Source organism: Jaculus jaculus, chromosome 2 (genome assembly GCF_020740685.1).
Source record: "Jaculus jaculus isolate mJacJac1 chromosome 2, mJacJac1.mat.Y.cur, whole genome shotgun sequence".
Classification (NCBI taxonomy): domain Eukaryota; kingdom Metazoa; phylum Chordata; class Mammalia; order Rodentia; family Dipodidae; genus Jaculus; species Jaculus jaculus.
This window is the reverse complement of record NC_059103.1, coordinates 53490062-53513881: the sequence shown is the minus strand read 5'-3', so window position 1 is coordinate 53513881 and position 23820 is coordinate 53490062. Positions and strand designations below refer to the sequence as shown.

At 44.4% G+C, this 23820-nt stretch overlaps 1 long non-coding RNA gene across 2 annotated transcripts; it reads left to right on the top strand.

Annotated features, from left to right (window-relative positions):
- The first annotated feature begins 64 nt into the window (after positions 1-64).
- On the top strand, positions 65-23239 carry LOC123458480. 2 transcript variants are annotated; one of them, XR_006635674.1, is made up of 4 exons: positions 65-423; positions 1018-1173; positions 19535-19712; positions 22924-23239. It is a non-coding gene; the product is annotated as an uncharacterized LOC123458480 (long non-coding RNA). The 2 variants fall into 2 exon arrangements; XR_006635675.1 differs by having other exon boundaries at positions 19532-19712.
- Positions 23240-23820: the final 581 nt, after the last annotated feature.

Sequence of the window (23820 nt, the reverse complement as noted above, 5' to 3'; positions counted from 1 at the left end):
AGCAGGCCTCTGGACCAGACTCCCCCGGTGCCACCCGAGGGTCTGAATGGACTCCCTGTCTGCCAGAGCAAACAAGGCCCGTGGGCGGGGCTCTGGGGCACCCAGCAGGCCGCAGGGAGGACAGGGGACGTTTTCTCTCCCTGGACATTCCATTAGGGAAAGCCTGCCAAAGGCTGTGCCAAAGACTTCAGTCTGCTCCAGTATTACGGATGCACCAATAAATGGCTCCATTCAAAGGAGAGACGGCCCAAAGAGATTTGCTAATGCTATTGCCTGCCCAGGCTGCTGCCAACCACAGGCTGCCACCCAGGTCTGCTTCTCCGGGTCAGGCTCACCCAGCTGTTCTGCCCAGTTTCTAAAATGCTGTCTGCTCCGGGATACACAAATACGTGGTGCACACTTCTGGTTTCCTGTCTGTACTAGGTAAGTGCTGAGGTGACACGCAGGGCTGTTGAGCAGTTTGGTTCAGGTAGAGCCAGGTGATTTCCTCAACATGCAGTTGCCTTGGTTCTAATTCAGACTTTGGAGGCAGCTTGCAGAGGTCTCATAGCTTTGCTGACAGCCCTGAGGGAGGGGGCCTAGCCCACAAGACGCTGGGTGTGTAGTGGGTGTCAGGGGAAGGCGGCTGACATTTTCCAACTGTCTTCTTTCAGCCTCAACTAGCCCTGGAGTCATCTCTCAGTATGTGTGGGAGATTTATGTAAAATGGTGCAGTATTCATATGTAACCACTTCCTCCTGATTATTTTAAATCATCTCTGATTAATGAGAATACTTAATATGATGCAAATGTTAGGTAAATACTTATTATACTGGATTTAGGAAGTGGCAAGAGAACATGTTGCCACATATTCAGATCTCTCCCCTCCCCCCCAATATTGCCTATCTTCAGTTGGTTGAGTCAGCAGATAAGGAACCTGTGGATACAGAAGGTGGACCATTACCCTCTTGGGTCCTGCCAACAATTATCTCCTCCTTCCCAGCTCTCTTGACCCTCATGTAGCCTTTCTCACTCCAGCCTTCAACAGGATGATTTCAGAACTGCAGCTTGGAGGAGCCTGTGCTCACTATGATGTGGAGAGTCACCAGCTTGTAGGAGATGGACGAAAGCAGGAAGGACTCACTTCACCTCTATACCTTCCTCCTTAGACAAGTCATCCAATATGTCAGGAAGGTGTGTATTGTAACTGTGGGAAGGTGGCCTTTTTGGGTCTGTGGTCCAAGAGGAGAATCCTTTAGATAACATTACACACAAACCATCCCACCTTGGATGCCTACAGGATGAAGAGAAAAAGAAATGTTTTGAACAGAGTGGGTGCACAGAAAATATTAGGGCTCATTTCTTTTATTCTGAAGAGCAGAAAACATTAGATAAGAACAGCTAAAAAGAGGGCAAGAGGGGGTGGAAGAAACAGTTTCAGACTCAAATCTAAACAGAGGAGTAACCACAGCAGTGTCACCATGACAGAAACAGTGTTGGTTGGATCAGGCTGTTCCTTTCAGTTGTGCAGGGGCTAAGGACACCATCCGTCCCTGGCATGTGAGGAAAGGCTAAAGCAGTGTGAATTATCTGAAGATTATTCCCCATGCCTCTTGTGCTGTTTTGCAGAGGCAGATCAAGAGCCCACATTTTGGGGCCCCCAGAGAGGCATCTTCTCTTCTTCACTCTTTGGAGGAGCCTATGTGATGTCATCCTTACTTGGGACCAAATGTCTTTCTTTAAACTTCATTAGTCTTTGGTTCTTGGACCCTGTTGCCTAATGGGATGGGGCCTCACAGACAGCTGGTACATCTCTCAGAGGCCATGAACTTAGCCTCCAGCTGCTAGAAAATCAAGTGCTGGAGAGATGGCTTAGCAGTTAAGGCACTTGCCTACGAAGCCTAAGGATCCAGGTGTGATTCTCCAGGTCCCACTTTAGCCAGATGAACATGGTGACACATGCATCTGGAGTTTGCTTGTAGTGGCTAGAGGCCCTGGCACACCCATTCTCACTCTCTTTCTGTCTCTAATAAGTAAATAAATCAGTTTTTTGTTCATTTTTATTTATTTATTTATTAGAGAGTGACAGAGAGAGAGAAAGAGACAGAGAGAGAGAGAATGGGCACACCAGGGCTTCCAGCCACTGCAAACGAACTCCAGATGCATGTGCCTCCTTATGCATCTGGCTAATGTGGGTCCTGGGGAATCGAGCCTCGAACTGGGGTCCTTAGGCTTCACAGGCAAGCACTTAACTGCTAAGCCATATCTCCAGCCCAGTAAATCAGTTTTTAAAAGAAAAAATTTTTAAAAGAAAATCACATCAAGCTGACTCCTCCTACCAATCACTGTTGGGTCCCAAATTCCAGTAAGGACACCATAAAAATTATCATGTATTGTGTTATTTTTTTTTTCCTGGGTAGTTTGTTTATTCACCCCATATATAGAGGGCAAAATAGACCAAAGAAATGATTCCACACATGAATGACCAGCTTGGTGAACCAGTGAGTTGAATTAAGGTTATTTCTAGAAGCATGAGTGGGGAGTTACTTCCAGGTCTGTAAGCAACTTATGGAAAGTCATATCCCTGAGGACTCTCCTTTTCTCATAGCAACTACTGGCCACCTATATCTTGGAAGGAGGAGCTTACATACCTCATGAGCGATTCCCTCCTTTCATGGAGGAATATCAGTGGATCTAATCTTGTCAGAGTCTCATATAGGTAACCACAGAGGCTCTGATTTCAAGATGGAAACAGGCATGTCATGCTCAGAGGACAATTCTACAACAGCCAGCCCCTTCTTCCAACTCTTACATTGCTTCTGCTCTGTCTTCCACGATATTCTCTGAGCCTTGGAGGGGGTGATATAGGTGTCTTATTACTTTCTTCCATTAACAGATGAGAATTGGACCACTATGCCACATTAATAGTCACTTATTCTCAGAAGTTTGACCAGCTGAGTCTCCTCAGTAACTACTGTTCACAGCAAGAAGAGCTTCCCTGAGTAATATCAACAGTTGCAACAATCCATGAGTATAATCCTAAATGTTTAAAGGGCAATTTAACACGTACATTGCATCCATTTGACAAAATAACAGCAGTAACTTCTCTACTAGGACCTATGACCTCCCCAAGCCACAAGTATTTATTTATTTATTTTTTGGTCTTGACATGCAGTGTGAAATAGGTTCCTTCCTGTAGAGTGGGCCTTAAATCCAACTGGAAAGTAATTGGTTGTATCCATATTCATTATGTCACTATAACACTAGGAGCCATTTCTTGTCTGGCATGCTGATGGTATTAGCACTCAGGATCTACATTGGCAACACTTCTTCCCCAACAGGCTGCATAGTACTTTCTGGCACTATGCCTGCTAGCCAGTAGGAAAATAAAGATCTTTCAGCTTCAACCCAGGTTCATTGCTCCATGTCTTGCAACCAAAATATGGGTGTCTTTAGCAGTATGATCTTACCACCTTGCTCTGGCAGGCAACCAATCCCAGTGGCAATGGCCTATATAATGTGTGTAGGGCCTCAGCCTCCCTCACCCTGCCCTGACCAGCAACTCAGATGATGGTAGCCTAGTCATGGTGGTGTACTGTGATCTTATTCAATAGCTAAGCCATCTAGATATGCCCTTGGGTGCTTTCTGAGTTTAAAGTTCTTAACTGATATTTTACATTGAGAGGCACAGAGTAGAACAGGATTTTATCAACCACCTTGTCAGGGATCATCTGAGCCTTAACCCAACTGTAAAACAGCTGTGCCTGGCTCATGCACCCTGAGTGCACTGATTTCCCTTCCTCGATTCTTTAGGCACACTTACACATCTTTCAAGTGCTGTTCTAAATGTGTAAAACATTCAGAGGTTAGCATTACGCCATCTGTGTAATGAAATAGTTGTACAAAAATGGAAAGAATCTCTAACAGCCAAGTACTGACCATTCTAAGCAAATATCAAATGGTCTTAGGAATTAACAGCTAAGAAGAAACAACAACAACAAAATTGAGCAAGATCCAATATTGCATGAAAAGATGTCCATTGTTTGTATCCATTATTTCCTCAAAAGAACAATGTTAGCTTTAGTGACAAGGCTGGGATACACTATCTTATTTAGCTCTCTATAATGCACAGTCACTTCCACAAGTCATCCGACTCCTCATTCTGGAGTGCCACTAAAGGGCAGCTATTAAAGTTTCATTCTTGCTGGGACAAAGCACCTGACCAAAAGCAGCTGATGAGAGCAAAGGGTTTATTTTGGCTTCCAGTTTCAAGGGGAAGCTTCATGATGGCAGGGGACTGCATGGCATGAGCAGAGGCTGGACATCTCCTCTGCCACCACAGGTGGAAAACAGCAACAAGAGAGTGAACTAAACTCTGACAAAGGGGAGCTGGCTATAACACCCCTAAGCCCATCCTCATCAACACACCTCCTTCAGCAAGGCTACCTCTCCAAAATTACCACCAGTGGAGGACCAAACATTCAGAACACATGGCTTTATGGGGGACACCTGATTTAAACGACCACGTCAGCTGTCAATCTCCCTGGCCTCAGGGACGTGGTGGGAAGGGTGGACTCTACTTGGCCTGGCATGGGACCAAAGGAGAAAGGGGCCATGCCCTTACCTGTCATGCTGCTTCTACCAATATTCTTGCCAGTTGCCCAGGTCTGGAAGGTTCCAGTCAGGGGATGAAGCCATTGCCTATCCATTGGCCATAGCTGGATGCTGAGAAAGCCTCAGGTGGGAAAGACAAGCTGTACCCCCATTATACTTCATTGCAAGAAAGAAATGCACATAGCACACACTGAGGGGATAACTGCTCATTCCTGGGAAAGACTTATTCATGTTCACCTGCCACTTACTCATTCTTTTATCCCTTTGGGGAACTGTTACTTAGGCCTAAGCCTTCCAGAGGCTCACAAACACTGAACTTGCCTTCTTGACAATTTTTTCCCCTAGAAATTCTGCCTTGAAACAAAGCTTTCTTCATTTGCTTTCATATGAGTTGATCGTGTGGCTTTGCTTTTTGTTTTTCTTTTTTTAAACTTTTTTTATTGACAGCTTCCATAATTATAGACAATAACCCATGGTAATTCCCTCCCTCCCTCCACTTTCACCTTTGAAACTCTACCCTCTATCATACCTCTTCCCCCTCTCAGTTAGTTTCTCTTTTATTTTGATGTTGTCATCTTTTTCTCCTATTATGATGGTCTTGTGTAGGTAGTGTCAGGCACTGTAAGGATATAGATATCCAGGCCATTTTGTGTCTGGAGGAGCACATTGTAAGAAGTCCTACCCTTCCTTTGGCTCTTATATTCTTTCTGCCACCTCTTTTGCAATTGATCCTGAGCCTTGGAAGGTGTGATAGAGATATTTCAGTGCTGAGCACCCCTCTGTCACTTCTTCTCAGCACTATGGCACCTTCTGAATCATCCCAAGGTCATTGCCATCTGAAAGAGAAGTGTCTCTAACCAAAAGTGAGAGTAGAATTAATATATGGGTATGAACATTGAGAGAAATGCTTATTGGGCAGTTTGGTGAGCATAGCATATGCATTTAGCCAGACATAAGCAGACGTTGCACCCCTAGGGCTATCATAGGTTTTCAGTATCAGGCATGTATTCCCTCCCATGGAGTGGGTCTTCATTCCAATTAGAGAGCATTTGGTTTCCCCCATAACAGATGTGCCACTATTGCATCTGTTGGCTCATTTCGCCTGGCTGGCCAAATTTAAGGCTTGCAGTGTTCACTGTTGAGTATCTCCACTAGTGATTTCTGTCTCTCCCATGGAGCTGCATGCAGTGTAGCTTTTCCCAGCTTTCTGTCAGCTGGTCTACATGAAGGAGGTTTTCAGCTCAGCTCCAGCAGGATTTCTCAGTGACGTTACATCCCAAGTATGTGGAGCAATAGGGTCTTTCCATTTATTCCTGGAGAGAAACGAAGAGCTTTGGCAATGGCCTATGTTTTGGGGTCATCAGGGACCTCCCTGGCCAACAACTCACAGGAATGTAACCCATCCTTGGCACTGAAATTTTTTCTAGTAATAATATATGACTTCTGATTGTTTCATTGTCCAAAAAAGTAGGTTTCCACATGACTTATTCATACCATCTTAGATTTTGATTAGCCTTGCCCCACCTTTCCTTTACTTAATCTCTTCCCCTTGTCGGGCACAGGCTGGAGCCTTCAGGAGAGGGGCCTGAGCTCCCAGGCTTGCTTCTGCTCCAAGCCCAGCACACCTGAACCTAGGCTCTGCCTATAGTCCTGTAACCTTTGGCCAGTTGCCTAGGAAACTCCTTACCAGCCAATACCTTCACATAGCCCATCTCCTGAGACCCTAGATCACCTGAGCCCCCCTCCCCCGCAATTGCCTATGTGCTGGAATGAATGGTTTCATGGGAACCTTGTAAGTCCAATCCCCTTGGGACCCTCCTCCAATGCTCAGATGCTTATAAACCCATTTCCCTGACAATAAAACGAGAGAGCTGCTCATACCAAAACTCCTCCCGAAAGTATTTTACTTTCACACACTCACCTACCCCAGTTGCCTGGGCACCTTGGGGAGGGGAGGACTGAAGTTGGTCCCTGGAGCAAGAACCCAGGAATCCATAGCTACTCCCCCTTTGTTTCTATAATGGGGCAGTGTCATCTCAAATGAGTTCTTTATAATTTACCGTAGGTCCAGAGGGAGTTAGGTGGTGTATGAGAACCTGGTTAGTAGCAACCTTAACAATATTAGTTATTTGTTGTTTGAGAAATTTGATGAGACAAGGGCTACAAGCAAAAGGGTTCCTATAGTAAGGAAGGGGCTAAGGAGAAGCCAAGTAACTAAAGGGTTAGAGAACCAGGTGGTGGGGTCCTCAGACTTGTAGCAGACAAGCAGCTTAACAACATTTGATTCGTTAACAAAGAAAACAATTTTCTTGTCCCAAGACCATACATGCCTCCCAAGTTACGCAGTAATGAAGTCTAAGGTTAGATGGTTTTGAAGTACTACACCCATGAAAAAGTTCAACTGTCTGGATAGATTCAAGGCTGTTGGTCACTGGAGGCACCCAGACACAGTGTCACGCTGAGGCCCACCAGCAGAGGAATGAAGATCTCTTTTGGTTGGCGCAGGCAGTTGGCACAGGTGGAATTTGTAGTTTTTTTGTACACCTGTGAAGCAATCAAGACTGGGGAACAATAGTGGGAGAGGAAATATTTACGCATGGGTGGTTACTCCTTTTGTACTAAAGGAGAGCAGGTGTCTTGACACAACTGGTCCTGATTTGGAAATATTGAGCAGGCATTCAGTTCTGGTCGGCTTAGAGCTGGGTAGGCAGAGAGACATAACTTCACTGGCATCCAAGAGGACAAGGCCTATCCTTTGCAGAGCCAGGGATGTGGCACACACATAGAAAAACAGGTTTCTGGAACTGGGCAAGAGATAAGGAGTTAATGAGAAGTGAGCACACAGCAAACTGGTGCTTTTTGTGGTCATGGGAATCCAGGCTTGGATTGTCTCAGGACCATATGAGCATGAGGTGGCTGAGATTTTCTTTCAGAACTGTTCATAAAATGGCACAGTAGTATTTGACATGGCTTGTAAAACAGATAAGATATTAGCAAAGTTATCAGAAACATATACAACATTTAACCTTGATAATAGAGAGCCACTGGGTGTCATTAAAGGCTGTACAAATATACTTTTTTGGTCTCAGAACTTATTTATATATTCCAGATTTGAAAATAACCCTTTTGACATCTACAGTTGTTTTTCTTTATTATAGAAGTAGAACTATGGGGGAAAGCTGTCTTAAGGTCATTTTGTTTCCCCTCTTGGAAAGCTCTTGCTGTATTACTTAATAGGCCATTTATATATTTAAGTTTTTTTCTTTTTGGTTTTTTGAGGTAGGGTCTCACTGTAGCTCAGGCTGACCTGGAATTCACTATGTAGCCTCAGGGTGGCCTCAAACTCGTGGTAATTTTCCTACCTCTTCCTCCCAAGTGCTTGGATTAAAGGCATGCACCACCACGCCCAGCTTCATATTTAAGGCATTTTTTTTTATCTCGCTGAGTGTTTAAGACCATATAGATAGCCAAAATTTAGTTAAGGATTAATTTTGGAGGTCACTAATGGCTCTCCAAAGAGACTTAAGGGACCCAGGAGTTGCCCTATATCCCCTGACCTCACTTAGGCCTTTCTACCCTGATTAATCTGTTCTTCTACTTACATATATATACAATATATACATATATATACATACATATATATATACATATATATACAATTCCATCCTAGTAAGTCCCCACCCCCTTTCTATTTCCTTATTCCTGATAGCTTTATTTATCACCATACAAACCAGTTTCCAAGGTGGTCTAAGTCTCTCAGATCTTCCAAAGCTTCTTCTGCCTCTTAAAGATCATAGTCACTGTAGGGCTCAGCAGAGTCGCTGAACCTTTGTACCAGGCTTACACCTCCTTGCTGCCCTTGGGGTCTCTGCTGAATTAACTTTTGTATTAATCCAGTGCTACCTGGCCAGGGGAATGGGATATCAAACTATGTCTCTGATTCCCAGTTCCCATACCAATGTCTATCCTTCTATTGTCTTCCAGTCCCTGAAATTCATGGGGACTTCAGCTGTAAAAAGATGAGTGTTTTTAATGCTCATATGAGCCAATCCATGAAGGATTGATTTTCCTCATCATTTCTCAGACCATGAAGCCTTTGTCTCAAGAAGGGAAGAATAGTCAGTGTGTCTGCTTCCATGGCACTGGACTCACCCTATCTGCCCTGTCACTAAACAGACTGCAAGGGCCTTTTTTGTTTCTTTAAAAATAAAATCCTTCCCAATCCAAGCAGTTCAAAACTATGACTGATTGTCATAGTTTTCCACACTGGGCCAGAATTGAGGTATTGAGGTCCCTGTCTACATGTTGAATCATGGCTGGTCTCTTCTCTGTATTAGAGGTCAGACTATTATTTCTACCTCATTCTCTCCCTCCTGGATGTCCAGTTGGCTCCTCTTTTGCCCACTTATATTGCCAGAGGCTAACACAGAAGATATCATCCCCATTTCTTTTTCCCATTGTAGTTTCCCGCTTACATGGGTAGATCTTTCTCAGCAGACAACTTGAGCCTCAGTTGCATGTCTTATTATTGATAGCAAGGGCCACATAACTGCTCCTCCCACTCATCTTTGGTTCTGTCATGCCCCTGTTCACGAATTAAGCATTGCAGGGTTTTCCCCAGGGAAAATGGAGTCCATTTTTATTCACCTTAAATAGAAAGGACAAAAGCAAACTCCCCCGAAATGTTTCTAGATAAGTGCAGCTTGATGAGTCAGTGAATTTCATGAGGGTTACTTACAGGATCATGGGTAAGGCAGGAGCATGGACAGCTTCTGGCCAGCTACATCACATCAGAGTCTCCTTTTCCCTTAGCAATTATAAATCACCCCTTTTCCCACTAGCTCAATCTTGTGAGTTCTCATGAGGGCAATCTCAGCTACTCTGACCTCAAGATGTCAGCAGCCATGTCATGCTTGGAGGATAAATTTCTATAATACCACGCTAGGGACTGAATGTTTCCCAAACTCACATAGTCAGTCCCTGTTCTTCATTGTGGTGGAAGAAGTATTAGGAGGTTGGGCCTCTGCAAGGTGACGGTGTCATGAGTGTGGGGCTCTCATGATGTGACTGGTGCCCTCATAGGAGGAGCCCAGAGAGACATGTGTGCGCTCTGCCATGGGAAGGTACAGCAAGGCAAAGGAGCCAGGAAGTGAGTCTATGCCAGGCATCCAATCTGACACAACCTTGATCTTGGACTTCCCAGTCTACAGAATTGTGAGGAACAAGCTTTTGTTTCTAAAGCTACTCCATCTGCAGGGTTTGTCACCGTCGCCTAAACTAAGGCCATGAGTAGAAAACTGATAGAATTAATAAATATAATCTTATGCAGTAGAACAATTATAAAGAATGAACCAGAATGTCCATGTGCTAATATGAAATAATTTCCAACTACATGTAGTAAGCAAAACCAGCAAGGGCCTCAAGTTAGGGATATAGAAAAATTCCTTTTATGTAAATAGAAATGTATAATTTTTGTTGGTTTAAGAGTGGGCTTTTACTGAAAATGTAGAAGCACTAAAATTTCTTTTGGAGAGACCCACCTATTCATTGTATATTTCTTTTTATCCCTTGATATTTTTTTTTAACATGAGGATAATCTCAGCTACTACATGATACTTTTATTTAATAAGAACTGCTTTTGATAGTTACCTGAGGTGACAGACATTTGGAAGGGACTAGCTTTAAATGAAGATGTTGACCTTTGGGAAGGAGACAGAGACCACTGCTTAAATTCAGCATGTTTTGACAGTAGAGGCAGAGAGAGCTCAAGCTGTTTCTGATTAATATCATGGCCTTCCAGATGCACGGAATGTAAACCACATACCAATTATGAGGATCTCAAGAAGGAAACTCCCTCTTCTGTCTGTCTATCCGCTCACTAGTCTGACCACCCACCCACACAACTACAGTGTCCTTCCAAGGGCTAAGGGGGACAGAGAGGGGAAAGGGAAATATGGGAGGGGGAGATTGGGATCCCTAAGGGAAGGAAGTGGAAAAAGAGGGAGTGGGGAGAGGTGAAGGGAGAAGGAAAGGAAGAGGCTGGCGAGCCAGAGAGAAAAAGAAAACAGCCAGAGTGATGCTTGTACCACCAATAAAATGAGCCTAAGGACAAATGTACCCTTTCTTCTTTCTCTCCTTGGTAAGCCTCCTTGAATGGAAAGAGATTGAGATGTGGCAGAGCCACCTGTTCACATGCTACAGCTATGTAGCTGACAGTGAAATGAATCTTTTTTCCTGCCCTGGAAGAGAGCATGTCCATGAAGCCCTGTGGAACTGGGCCATGCAGGAGGGTAGAATGACCCTGGTGGAAAGCACTCCAACAAGGACAGCAGCAGGAAGAGGTGTCTTCTAGTTCCCAAACTTGTTCCAACCTCTTTTCGCCCAGTCCCTCTGCTTTCCTGAGCCCTTCTTCTATCCACAGCTCTATCATCAGGAATGAGATTTGGCCATTGCAAAGGAACTTCGTTTTCCACATGGCTTATTGGACCTAACAGGCAGTCAGGTTCTATAGTCCAACAGTGTCTGCTGTGGGTCAGGAAACTGGGATCATATTCCTGGGGTTACATCTTGCTCCATGATAATTTAGGGCATGCCATTTTTCCTCTTTCTCCTCCTCCTCTTCCTTTTCTGTCTCAGCACAGATTTAGGGCACCATTTTGTTGCTGTTGTTGCTGCTGCTGCTGCTGCTGGGTACTGAATCCATGTCTTCTCAGTTGCTAGGCAAGAGTTCTATCACTGAGCATCACATCCAGCCAGAGAGGTGAATTATCCTTGCATAGAATGTAAGTGAATGAGCTAGTATGTCTCTTCTCAGCATCCCTGAATGGGTAAACTTTGTATTCTTTTAGAGGGTCCACTACTGGGGGCAACATGGAAGAACTATGCTCCCCAGACCAAGGTCAGAAAAGAGAAGTGGACCCACACATTAGGTCCAGTGAGGATAAAGGAAATTGGACGGGTGCAAAACCAGAAAGGAAGGAGTCTAGAGGCCTTGACTGCACCATGAAAAACAAACAAAAAAAGGATCAGAAAGTGTGGCGCTTAGGTAGAAGGGATATGTAAAGAATACTGACAAAAAGGATCCCTGAAATCTGCAGTTCTTTAGAGCCTAGGATGAGAGGAGGATTAGAGATTGTCACAGAGCAATGAAAAGATACTTCAGAGTCAGGAAGCTGCTCTCTGAAGTCTGCACAGGCAGAAAACATTCTCTTCAGTTGCCTCATGGCCCCTTTCTCTGATGCTCTGCTGGCCCCTACAGGGATGCATTGTAATAAATGCCAACCAAGCAGACATCTGTACCAATTCCTTGCTCCTGAATTTCCCAGTTGATTTTTCCAGGCACAGAGAGATCCTGGTGTGGAAGGGTCAATGGAGCAAGTAACAGAGTATGGACAAGTGTCAGAGAAGATTCAGCGCCATGCTCCCAAAATGCATTCTGCTATGTGAAAACCTCAGTTGGGCTTGGTGGCATATGCCTTTAATCCCAGCACTTGGGAGGCTAAAGTAGGAGAATCTCCATGAGTTCAAGGCCAGCCCGGGGCTACAGAATGAGTTCTAGGGATAGAGTGAGACCCTGCCCCCTCAAACAAAAACAAACAAGCAAACAAAAATCCGTCACTGAAGGTAAGATCACCGAATGTATAAATGAAGGGGAAGAGGAAGAAGGGGCTGAGGACATAGCTCAGTTGGTAGTGCTCACCTAGCGTGCATGAGGTCCTGGGTTCAATTCCTAGCACCACATAAAACTAGGCATGGTGGGGAATGCCTGTCATACTAGTACTGGAGAGGTGGAGGGAGGAGGATCTGAAGTTGAATACGACATAGTAAGTTTGAGACCAGCCTCGGCTACATCAGACCCTGCCTCAGATGGAACAATGGAAAAGCAAGGAAACAAGATTGGTCTTGAAGTCTCAGCAGTGAATCCTCAAGGGTCCAGGATGAGCTCCTGGACCTGTGCATTGTGAGCTTTCATGCATACCTTTGGTATTTGTCTTCCCTGGGTCTCCTTCCCTCCAAGGCAGGGCTAGTGACCACAGTGCTGGGTAGACTCTGGACTTCTGACCTTACAGTTTAGCCTGCTTTGGTCTCTACCTTCTTTATGTTCCACTTTCTGTTTGCAAAACGATGGTGCTGGGAAGCAAAGAGGCCCTTCCATGTGTCCCTGGACTCTTGCTCTAGCATCTACTCCAGCTGGGGTCCAGAGAAGCAAAATCAACCACATTTCTCCATCACAGTCCCTGTGATCCTCTTGCTGAAGACATCTCAGATATTCCAGTTGGTTCCCAGTGAAACAAAGGAAGTGGCTTCATGTGGGAAAGGGATGATCCAAGCTCTTTGCAATCTTCAGGGTGAAAATCAGCCTTCTGCAAAACCTCCTTTCCCAGTATTTCTCACTTGATGATAGCAGTCTTTTCCCTTTCTCCACCGTCTTTCCAGTTTTCTAACTCCATTGCTAAGAAGGAGAGTAAACTTTCCTTTTTGGAAAATGTTTCCAATATAGAGTTCTCAAGTCTTGGTATTCCTGATGAGACCTGCATCTTTGACCTCTCCTCAAAGGGATGGAAGGCTGGAGAATATTTGACTGCTAGTGACTTTATGTTTAGCCATTGAGTACATGCTCTTTTTGCCTCCCCACTATTACAGAATATATTTCTGGAATATCTTTTCCATCCACCATGAGTAGGTTCACTATTATAGTTCTCATACCAAAGCATGAAACTATGAAGAGAAGTTAACTCCAAGGGCGAGATCAGTGGGAATCAAGGAGCACAGAGGAAGTCCTCCAGGAAGCCTGGGAGCCTGAGCTTGGCCCTCAGAACTTGGTTCTGTTTTCAGTTATGATGAGTTACTGCTATGCTGCCATGGCAAGTAACCAAGTACCAAGACATATTCCTGAGCTGTGAAATGGCCAAGAGATAGATGACAGAAAGGTCACAGAAGAGAAGAAGCAAAGGTCACAGGCAGGTGCCAATAAGCCGGCAGAAGCACTCTCAAAGGTCCTTCACCTGAGGGGTGAAGACAAAGGCGGAGCCTGGACTCTAGCCTCAGGGTGGTTTTTCACTGGAGGAATCAGTTGTATAAAAGGCTCCACCTCAGAGCAACTACAATGTAGTCTGGTTGTAAGGACACGTGTATAAGTCAATGAAATAGCCAATCCAGAAACATGCCCACACATTTATGCCCAAGTGATTTCAGGTAAAGATGCAAAGACTATTTGATGGAGTAAGAACTGTCTTTTCAACAAATGGTGCTGAGACAAGTAGATAGCCCCAGGCGAAAGAACCTAGGCCTGGTGTAGCAAATTAACTCCAGAGCAACCTAGATGTGATAACCAGGGAAGGGAGGAGCTGAGTAAGAAGGAAAGAAGACCTGAAGGCAAGGGTGAGGGGAGAGAAGGGGTCCCAGGGATCTTCAGAGAGAGAAGAGGGGGCACTGCATAGAGAGGAAGGGGGCCTTGCATGGGTGGTAACTGAGGTAGTGACTAAGTGGGAAGAGGGAACACTTCCTCTCAGTCCAGGCATAATGAGGCTCAGTCAGTTACTATAACTGTAGGTCATTCTAGAATCCCAGATCTAGTCTGATAGAAGCTAATAGAAGGAAGGAGAGAGGAGGAGAGAGGAGACAGCTCCCTTGAAATCTTACACATGGCAAATCCAAGGCTAGTCTCAGCTATATAAGAGCCTGTCTCAAAGAAACGAAACACAACACAACCACCACTGAAGGAGTCAGGAACCAGATAGACGCCATGACAGGCTTCAGAGTCCTCAGCAGGCCTAAGTTTCTGTCTCCTGGCAAGATCTCAGTTTTGTTTTGTTTTTTTTTTTTTTAATTTTCTGATAAGGGTGGGTTTAATGCTGGAAACTGATTATACCATACATTCCCATACATTCCTATAGTCATAGATAAGTTCAGTTCCCCTAGCCCCAGCCCACTGACTTTGCCCGCCAAAATCCTAAGCCAACCAGAAGAGTACACTGTTTAAATCAACCAATCATGTACCCATCCCCTTCTTCTATGTTCAAATCCCTATAAAAACTCTACCCTCCCACTACTCAGGGCTCTTGTATGGATCCACCGCATTGGTGAAGTCAAGAGACTGAGCTTAAGCCAGCAATAAAGCTCCTTGCCCTTGCATACGTGTTTGGTTCTCCTTGGTGGTCACTGGGGTGCCAAGAACTGGGCGTAACACCACCACCACCACCACAACAGCAAAAAAAAAAAAAAAAAAAAAAAGGAAAGAAACCCCACAGAAAGGGAAGAAATATCTGCAAATCAGTATCTGATCAAGCTCTTACACCTTAATGAGATGAATAGAGTCTGAACAGTAGGTAGTTAGATGGGCATTAACAAGTTTGCAGGTCTTTGAAGATGGGCTTCTCCCTCTCAGTGCTGTTTGCCCTTACTTAAGATTTAAAGTCAGGCATGGTGGTGCACACCTTTAATCCCAGCACTCAGAGAGGCAGAGGTAGGAGAATTGCCATGAGTTCAAAGCCACCCTGAGACTACATAGTGAACTCCAGGTCAGTCTGGGCAAGAGTGAGACCCTACCTTGAAACCCCCACCTGACAAAAAAAAAAAAAAAAAAAGGTTTAAAATACCATATGAAAGGGAGAAGGGGAAGGAATCAGGGCTTTGTTGAGCTCCATTAAGGGAAAGTTCATCCTGGTTAAAGAACAGAATCCAAGTTTTCCCTCTGGCCCTGGGTGGAGGCAGGACATTCTAAGCTACTCAAAAAATAATATTACAAAAATATACTGTGGTCCTCTACCATAAGCATTAATATGATACTGGGCTTGTCAATTATCTGGCCAGGAGTCTACCCCTCAGGAAAGTTGATTTATTTGAAGACATGCTAAGAAGATAGGAGAATAATTATATCCTTTGTAAGATAATGTACTTATGAGGACCCTGAAAAAAACTGAAAGTGGCTGACAGCAAGAAAAATCCTTAAGCTTGTAAGGGAGAATCTGGCCAGGAATGTCAGAAGAAGATACCCCCTGTAGTGGTTTGATTCAGGTGTCCGTCATAAACAGGTGTTCTGAATGCGAGGTTCCCAGCTGATGGAGATTTGGAAATTAAAACCTCTTAGAGGCAGTGTATTGTTGGGGCGCTGGCTTATGGGTGTTATAGCCAGTGTCCCCTTGCCAGCATTTGGCACACTCTCCTGTTGCTGTTATTCACCTGATGTTGACCAGGAGGTGATGTCCACCCTCTGCTCATGCCATCATTTTTCCCTGCCATTATGGTGCTTCCCCTCAAACCTATAAGCCAAAACAAACCCTTTTCCCTCAAGCTGCTCTTGCTGGGGTGTTTTTTTTGCCAGCAATGCAAACCCAACTGCAACAATAAAGTTGGTACTGAGGAGTGGTGTCATTTTCTGCTGGACACCTGACTGTGTGATTTTGGCCTTTCGGAGCTGATTTTCAAGAGGAATGTGGGAAGATTTGAAACCTTGGCCTAAGAGATGCCTTGCAGTGCTGTAAGTACAATTTGATGGACTATTCTGGTCAGAGTTGAAAGACATGAATGCAATAAGAACTATGGACTGCGAGGTTTAGCTTATAAGGGTGAGAAAAAGCTTTGCTTGGACTAGGCTAGAAGCAATTTATGTGAGAGGCTTGCTGTTATGTCTGTGTCCTGACAATTTGTGCAGGGTTGCTTTGCGTAGAAATGGACTGATGTGAGTAGAGGGATATGGCACATAAGTGAAATCTTTGGTCTGGAACTTCTGCCCATTCAGCTGCAATTATATGAGAGATTACAACCTTTGAAATTAGGCCAGCTAGCCTGTATTGGGGCAACAGGAAGGATGTAGACTTCTTTTTAAGGGGCCTGAATGCTCAAGGAGTATTATCCCCTCCCCCCCCACCGGACTAACAAATTGGTACCCTACCTGGTATTGTGGAGTATAAGAAATTCAGGAAAGAGAGGGTCTTTAGGTTTGCAATGAGGTCTTGTGTTTTGGAAATGGTCATGGACAGTGTGAAGCAGGTTTGCTGGATGCCTGTAGGGAAACCCAATGAGCCATGAGGATGAACCATGGGTTGCAGCAGAGATGCCAGGACCATGAGATAAGGTTGCTAAGGAAAGCTGCCAGCCCCAGATGAAGTTTTCCAGGACTGTAAGTAGCCTAGCTGGAGGGGCAGAATTGAAACTCCAAAGACTTGTTGCTGGTTAGAATTATCAGACTTGGAGATTTGTCACTGACTAGAGTTATTGGACTTAGAACTACAGAGTCTGGTGTTTTACCTGTTTTAAATCTTGCATTGGTTGAATATTTCTTTGCTTTGCCCAATGTCATCTTTTCAGTGTGAATGTATATTCTGTGTCATTGTGGGTTTGGGGGGGAATTTTTTGTTATTATGGCTCAGTTAAAAGACGTTGGATTATGGCGATGTTTGAACATCATTGGGATTGATAAAAAATATGGGGACTTTTAAAGTCTGATGAATGTGTTGTGTTTTATATCACACATGGTTATCAGTTTATGGGGGCCAGGGGTGGAATGTGGTGATTTGATTCAGGTGTCCCCCATAAACTTAGGTGTTCTGAATTCTAGGTTCCGTGCTGATGGAGATTTGGGAATTAATGCCTGGTGGAGGGACTGTATTGTTGGTGGGAGGCTTATGGGTATAATTAGCCAGTAACCCCTTGCCAGTCTTTGGCACATTATCCTGTTGCTATTGTCCACCTTATATGGACCAGGAGGGGTGATGTCCACCCTCTTCTCATGCCATCATTTTCCCCTGTCATCATGGAGCTTCCCCCTCAAGCCTATAAGCCAAAACAACCCTCCCTTTTATTCCCAAAGCTGTTCTTGGTCAGGTGATTTCTGCCAGCAATGCGCACCTGACTCCAACACCCCCTTTCCTAGAAGAGTAGAGGATCCAAGATGACCCTATTTCAAGATGAGTCACTCCCTTTCCTAGAGGACAGGATGATCCCCTCACAAGATGAGAAGCCTGGCACAGGGCCTGGACACCTGGCATGGGGGCTGGACTAACCAGCTCAGCCCCCACCCAGTAAATTCCCATAGAAGACCACAAGCAGTGTCACCAGTGGGAGTTCCCACTTTCAGGGACCTCTTGTGCCTTACAGCAGGACCTCTACTTTATTTCCTTCTCTATAGCAAAACTTTTCTACACTTCACCCTCTATGGTCCATGGATTCTTTGAAACTCATGAGATAAGAATATGAATCAGTAAAAGCTTTTTATGACCATGACCTCCACACCCTACTCCTGGGTTAACAGCCAAGCAAAGCTGAGAATGGCTCAGCTCTTTACTGTCAGAGACCTCAACTTCCTTTATCACTTACCCCAGAACCTCCCTCCTCAAGACAGTTGCTTGCAGACCTTCACTGCTTACCCTGCCCACTTTTCTCAGTTCTAACCCAAAATGCATCATCTTTCCTTCCCGCTTTCTAGCTCTTCTTCAGATATCAGCCAAAATCCTCTGCATGCTTGCCTTGACACTGGGTCTTTTCACTATTTTCTCAGTAAATCTCTCAGCTTTATTCACTATTTATCCTTTGCATATCCAATTCTTCATGGTCATGAGACAAGAACTTGCCTCAACAGTGAAAAAATATGCAACATGAATAAACAGGTCTCTAATGAAGACATTCAAGGAAAGATGGCCAACATCAGGGAAATAACTTCAAGCACACTAGTACCAAGACCAGAAACAAGACATCAGATACTAACAGCCACAGCCCTTCTATACTGCCCATGGAAAGAGAACACAAGGGGAAAATACTCTGGCTGTTTCTCAAAGTGTTAAACATAGTGTCATCACCTGACCAGGAATTCTATACCTAGTTCTAGACCCAAGGGAAAGGACAACATGTATTCAAAAACATCAGTAAATAAAAAATATTGTGCACAGATATTCAGAGTGTCCCCCAAATGGTATGTCCCAGTGTCTACCAATGGATGGAATAGAAACCAAACACAGTACATGTGGTGGTTTGATTCAGGTGTCCCCCATAACTTAGGTGTTCTGAATGCTAGGTCTCCAGCTGATGGCAATTTGGGAATTAAAGCCTCCTGGAGGTTGTATATTGTTAGGGGCAAGCTTATGGGTATTATAACCAGCTTCTTCTTACCCATGTATGCATTATCCTGTTGTTGTTGTCCATCTGATGTTGACCAGGAAGTAATGTCCACCCTCTGCTCATGCCATCATCTTTCCCTGCCATTTTGGGGCTTCCCCTCAAGTCTGTAAGCCAAAATATACTCTTTTTTTTTTTAATCCCCCACAAGCTGCTTTTGGTTGGTTGTTTTCTGGTAGCAATGAAAAGCTGACTGCAACAGTATGTAAACACAATTAAATAGTGTTCAGTGATAAAGAGGAATTGTAGGGGGCATGAGAAATCTGTGGCTGAACAAAGAAAACTTAATGATCATGAAAAGAACATGTCACAAGCTTTAGTGAATGACACTGGTACACTGCTGTATGAGCTACAAAGAGTGACTGTCTGGAGTCTTATGTTAAAGTGGTCACCTTCCAAAAGAGGCAGAGGGCAAGATGGGGTGACATCAGGAGCTTATGTGTCTAGGTGGTGTTGCTCAGGGACACGGAGAGGAGTCTTCAGGTCAGAGGTCAAAAGGACACTAGCACTTGGGGGTCTCATAGCCATGAGGTTGTCTATCAGTGGCCAGCAGAGGATGGGTGAGATTTCATGAGGTGCGTAAAACAGGCAGGGAGGCCATAACTGGCTAAAATTCAGCTTTTGAAAGCTATTTTCACTTTTCAAGACTGGGTCTCATGTAGCCCTGGCTGGCCTGGAACTCACTATGTAGCTTGAATTTCTGATCCTCCTGCCTTCACCTCTGGAGTGCTGGGATTACGGTCATGTGCCACCATGTTCAGTTTATGATCAAAGTCATCCTTGACAAACAACTGGGTGCATACAATTTTAAGATAATGTGTCTTAGCAGGCCGTGAGGAAGTAAACAACACAGAGGCCAACTCTCAGCCCATCTTAGTCCATTTGTGTGTAAGAATGACTGGCACGTGCTACCATGACCTAACCTTGACCACATCACACTAAGCAAAGAAGCCATCCCCAAGACAGCATCGTCTATGACCTGTGTGAAGCGTGTACCCTGGCAGGAGGTAAGTGGTTGCTTAGGCCGGATGGTGAGGGGAGGATGGTCAGAAAACTTGTTAACGGATACAATGTTTTGCAGGACAAGTGATGAAAGTGCTTAAAATTAATTGTGATAATTCTGAAACTTTCTGAATGTATTAAAAACAGTCATGTAGAATTGTGTGCTTCAAATATGCGAATCATAAATTCAAGCTAATCCAAAAAGAAAAACAGATTAAAACTGAACAAATCACTAGGTGTGGTGGGACACACCTTTAATCCCAGCACTCAGAAGGCAGAGTTTGGAGGACTGCTCTGAGTTCAAGGCCACCCTGAGACTACATAGTGAATTCCAGGTCAGCCTGGGCTGGAGAGAAACCCTACCTTGAACCCCTCTCTCCCCGGCAAAAAAAACCCACAACTGAACAAACAATAAACATGAAGGCTGAGGAAATAACTCAATTGGAAAAGTGCTTACCTTGCAAGCATGAAGACTTGAGCTCAATTCCCACAACCCATGCAAAACAGCATGTGGTGGAACTCACTTGTAATATCAATGTTGGGGAGGTAGAGACTGGAGAATCTCGGGGGCTCTGTGACCAGCCAGTCTAACTTTGGCAAGTTCCAAGCCAGTGAACGACTTCATCTCAGAAGAGGTAGATGGTGTCTGAGGAACAATGCCCAAGGTTTTCTTCTGGTCTCCACATGCACACACATAGACACACACACACTCACATACTTTCATGTGCTACTACCCACAAACATGAACATAAACACATTCATATGTGTTCACACACAAACAAAAGGCTCTCCCTGCAGGTTTCTTTTTCTAGCACTGATGTTTCAGTATTAAATGGCTAGACTGGATTTTATTCACAGGAACATATTGCCGCAGATCTGTGGAAGAGGAGCTATTCTTAGCAAAGTCACACTCCTCCCCAGCTCAACTAAGTCACTAGATCTGGACTTTCCAAATGGTGTGAACATTGTACCAGTTGATAAGTAACAGTGGTGGACACGTATTCTAAAATAGTTCAAGCCTGTAGGAAATTCACAGGAATAGTATAAAGGACTCCCACACTATTATAATGGTTATGCAAGATTGCCAGTTTCATTGCACTGAGAAAAGAAATGTGTAGGAGCTTAGTACAGGATATCTCCAGATGTGTCTGTGAGACTATGTCCAGAGAAGATTAACTAAGGGGGAAGACCCACCCTGAATATGGATAGCACCACGCCATTGGCTGGAGGCCTACAGGAATCAGAAGAGACAGAGACAGCCTTTAGTGTATAGGCTTCTTCCTCCCAGTGCCAACTTCTTTCCCTTAACATCATGTCAGTGATTTACTCCTCTAGGTAAATGAGCCAAGACTGGCCTGAGATCTGTTAACTCATATTGGTATAAAGCCCAAAATTAAACACACACACCTAATTGTTTTAGGAGTAACTTCAACAAAGATGTTTAACCATTTAGGCCTTGCCTACTTTGCCTTTATCTCATGATATATTTGGGCAGGTGGCAAAGAGAATGTGTGTGAATGTATTTCTCTAACATGTTTTTTTAAAGCTTTTTTTTGTGTGTGTGTGTGTGTGTGCACTTGTGTGCACAGGCAGATGCATGTGCCCTGTATGCATTTGTGCAGAGGGTCCTTCCCTTTTCAATCATCCACCTGTTTCCTTTCCCACTCCACCCAGAACTGCTGTTTCTTTGGTCAGCAAGGCCAGTGATTCTCTGATCTCCACCCCTGTACCTGGAGTTGTAGATGTATATGGCTCAGCCATTTACTGAGGGTGTGGGAAATTGAACTCCAGGAGGCCCTTGCAGAACCCATACTTTCCCAGCAAGTGCCATTAGCCTCTGTACCATCTCCCCGACACTTCCCTAGCATTTTTTTCCAGAACTAGTTGAGATGTCCTTTTGCTCTTATATGCTGAAGCATGCATTGCCTGTGAATGAAAACACTGTCTTAAAAGTTCTTATACCTTACTAATATGTAACCAGCAGTTTCACTAATACTGGCATTGCCCCTGACCCAACAGCTGATCCAGGAGCACATGGTGTGTATGGTTGTCATGTACCCTTGATCTTGAACTGGTCCTTGGTCTTTTTGTGTCTTTCATAACCTCATATTTTGAAAGAGCACAGGCCAGTTTTTCTGTGTGTCCTCATAAAAAAGTTTCCGATTTTGCATTTTCACCAAGTATTGCATAATGTTAGGGATGGCCATCCCAAAGATAGTGGGCCCAATCCCTGGGACCTAAAGGAGTTACTGTGTATGGGAAAAGGGTCCTTGCAGGTCTGCCCACACCAAGGATATTGCTGTGGGAGATGATTCTGGCTTGTTCAGTTGAAGTGAGGTACAGAGCAGAGGAAGACTGATACAGAGGAGCGGAGGACAAAAAGAGACAACAGAGGAAGGGCTGAAGCAGGAAGCTGGAAGGTGCAAGAAAGGTGTTACCTGGGATCTTTGGAAGGGGATCCTGCTGACTGGCATCATGATTTGAGCTCATCAGGACTGCTTTCAGACCTCAGGCCTCTAAGGCGAGAATGGATTTTGCTATTCTTAGTCATGGTGTCTGTGGTAATTTGTTATAACAACCACAGGAACAAATGAGGCAGAAGAGCATGAGCGTACTCCATGGTCTCCTTCCTGCATCATCATGTAGGCTAACACTGGTCAATGGTAAAGTGGTAACTTCCAGCCCTTTTGAATGTGCAGTTCCCTTTTTGTTTTTTCCTTTTGTAATTACTCAGTAACTTGTAGAGGTACTGGGACTATACGAATACCCTACTTGTCATAATACTACACCAACTAGTTTCAGCATCCTGGTGATAATTAGTTGCAACAGTTATTACTGTGATGGAAACAAATGATGACCCCATGGCTTTGTTGGGTTCTGGACTTAGAATCTGTTCCCCTTTCCCCTTCCCTGTTTCTTCCTTTTGGAAAATGAATGTGTCCTCTGCATGTTCAACCAGGGTTTTGGATGCATGTAACTTGTCTTATTTCAAAGCTAAAAGGGAATATACCCCAGATGAATTGTGTCTTCAGTCTCACCCATCTCTGACTCAGGTGAAACTCTGGAGCTTGGACTTTTGAATTGATGCTGGAACAAGTTAGGATTTGCAGCCTACTTAGAGGGAATGAATAAATTTCACATATGAGAAGGATACGGATTGTGGAGGCCCAGGGGCAGAATGGTATCATTTCAATATTTTGTGCTTCCCCAACTTAGGCATTGGAAATGAATCCCCCACGCAGCTGTGTTGGGGGTCAGGGCCTTTGAGGGAATGTTCAGAGAGCAAGGAGCTTGCCTTCATGCATGGACGGATGCTGCTACAAAAGAGCTCTGGAAGTTAGTTCTTTCTTTCTTGTTATCCTGCCATGTGAGGTCACAGCGTTTCTCTCAAGAGGATACAGCTATGGAGCCTTGATCTTGGACTTTCCAATCTTTAGAACTGCGAGGATTCCTCTTGGAGTAGCACCAAATAGAGCAAGAACCAAAATGATGAATTTGTGAGGAAATGTGTATTAAAGGTCTTTGATCTATTTCTGAACTTCTCCTGGCATGCTTATAAGGAAGACATTTATTTCCATGTTATGCATCAACTTGTGTTGGGGGTGCCTTCCCTATCCTGGCCTTGGCTCCTGAGGGGGCTATGGAGAAATAGAGCTAACTTATACGAGAGGAGTTGCCATTTAGTGCTGGACTTTATATCCCTTTAATAATAAACATGCTTTTCCAGAAAAGCAAAGTTTCACCAGGAAAAATAAGGCTGGGCCAATAGGAATTTCCCAAACACCACTGAGCGTGCTCCGCACCAGGCTGTAGGCTACACACCACAGCAAGCTGCCTTCTCCAGCTTGCCTAAACCCTTGCAGCATCTACCACCACACCAGTACTCCAAAATTCCACAATTAAGGCTCTTCATTCTGCTGTGGTTTCAAAATCTCCTGAGAGACCTTTGAGGCAAGGACCCCAGACTTACCCACTGGAGCTCGAACCCAGTACCTTGGATGTAGCTAAGCAGGTACTTTACCAGTGAGCTATGCCTTCAGCCCAGTACTATAGATGTAAATCTGCATATGAGTACCAGAGTCTCAGGAAATTTCACTAATTCATTTTTAGTCG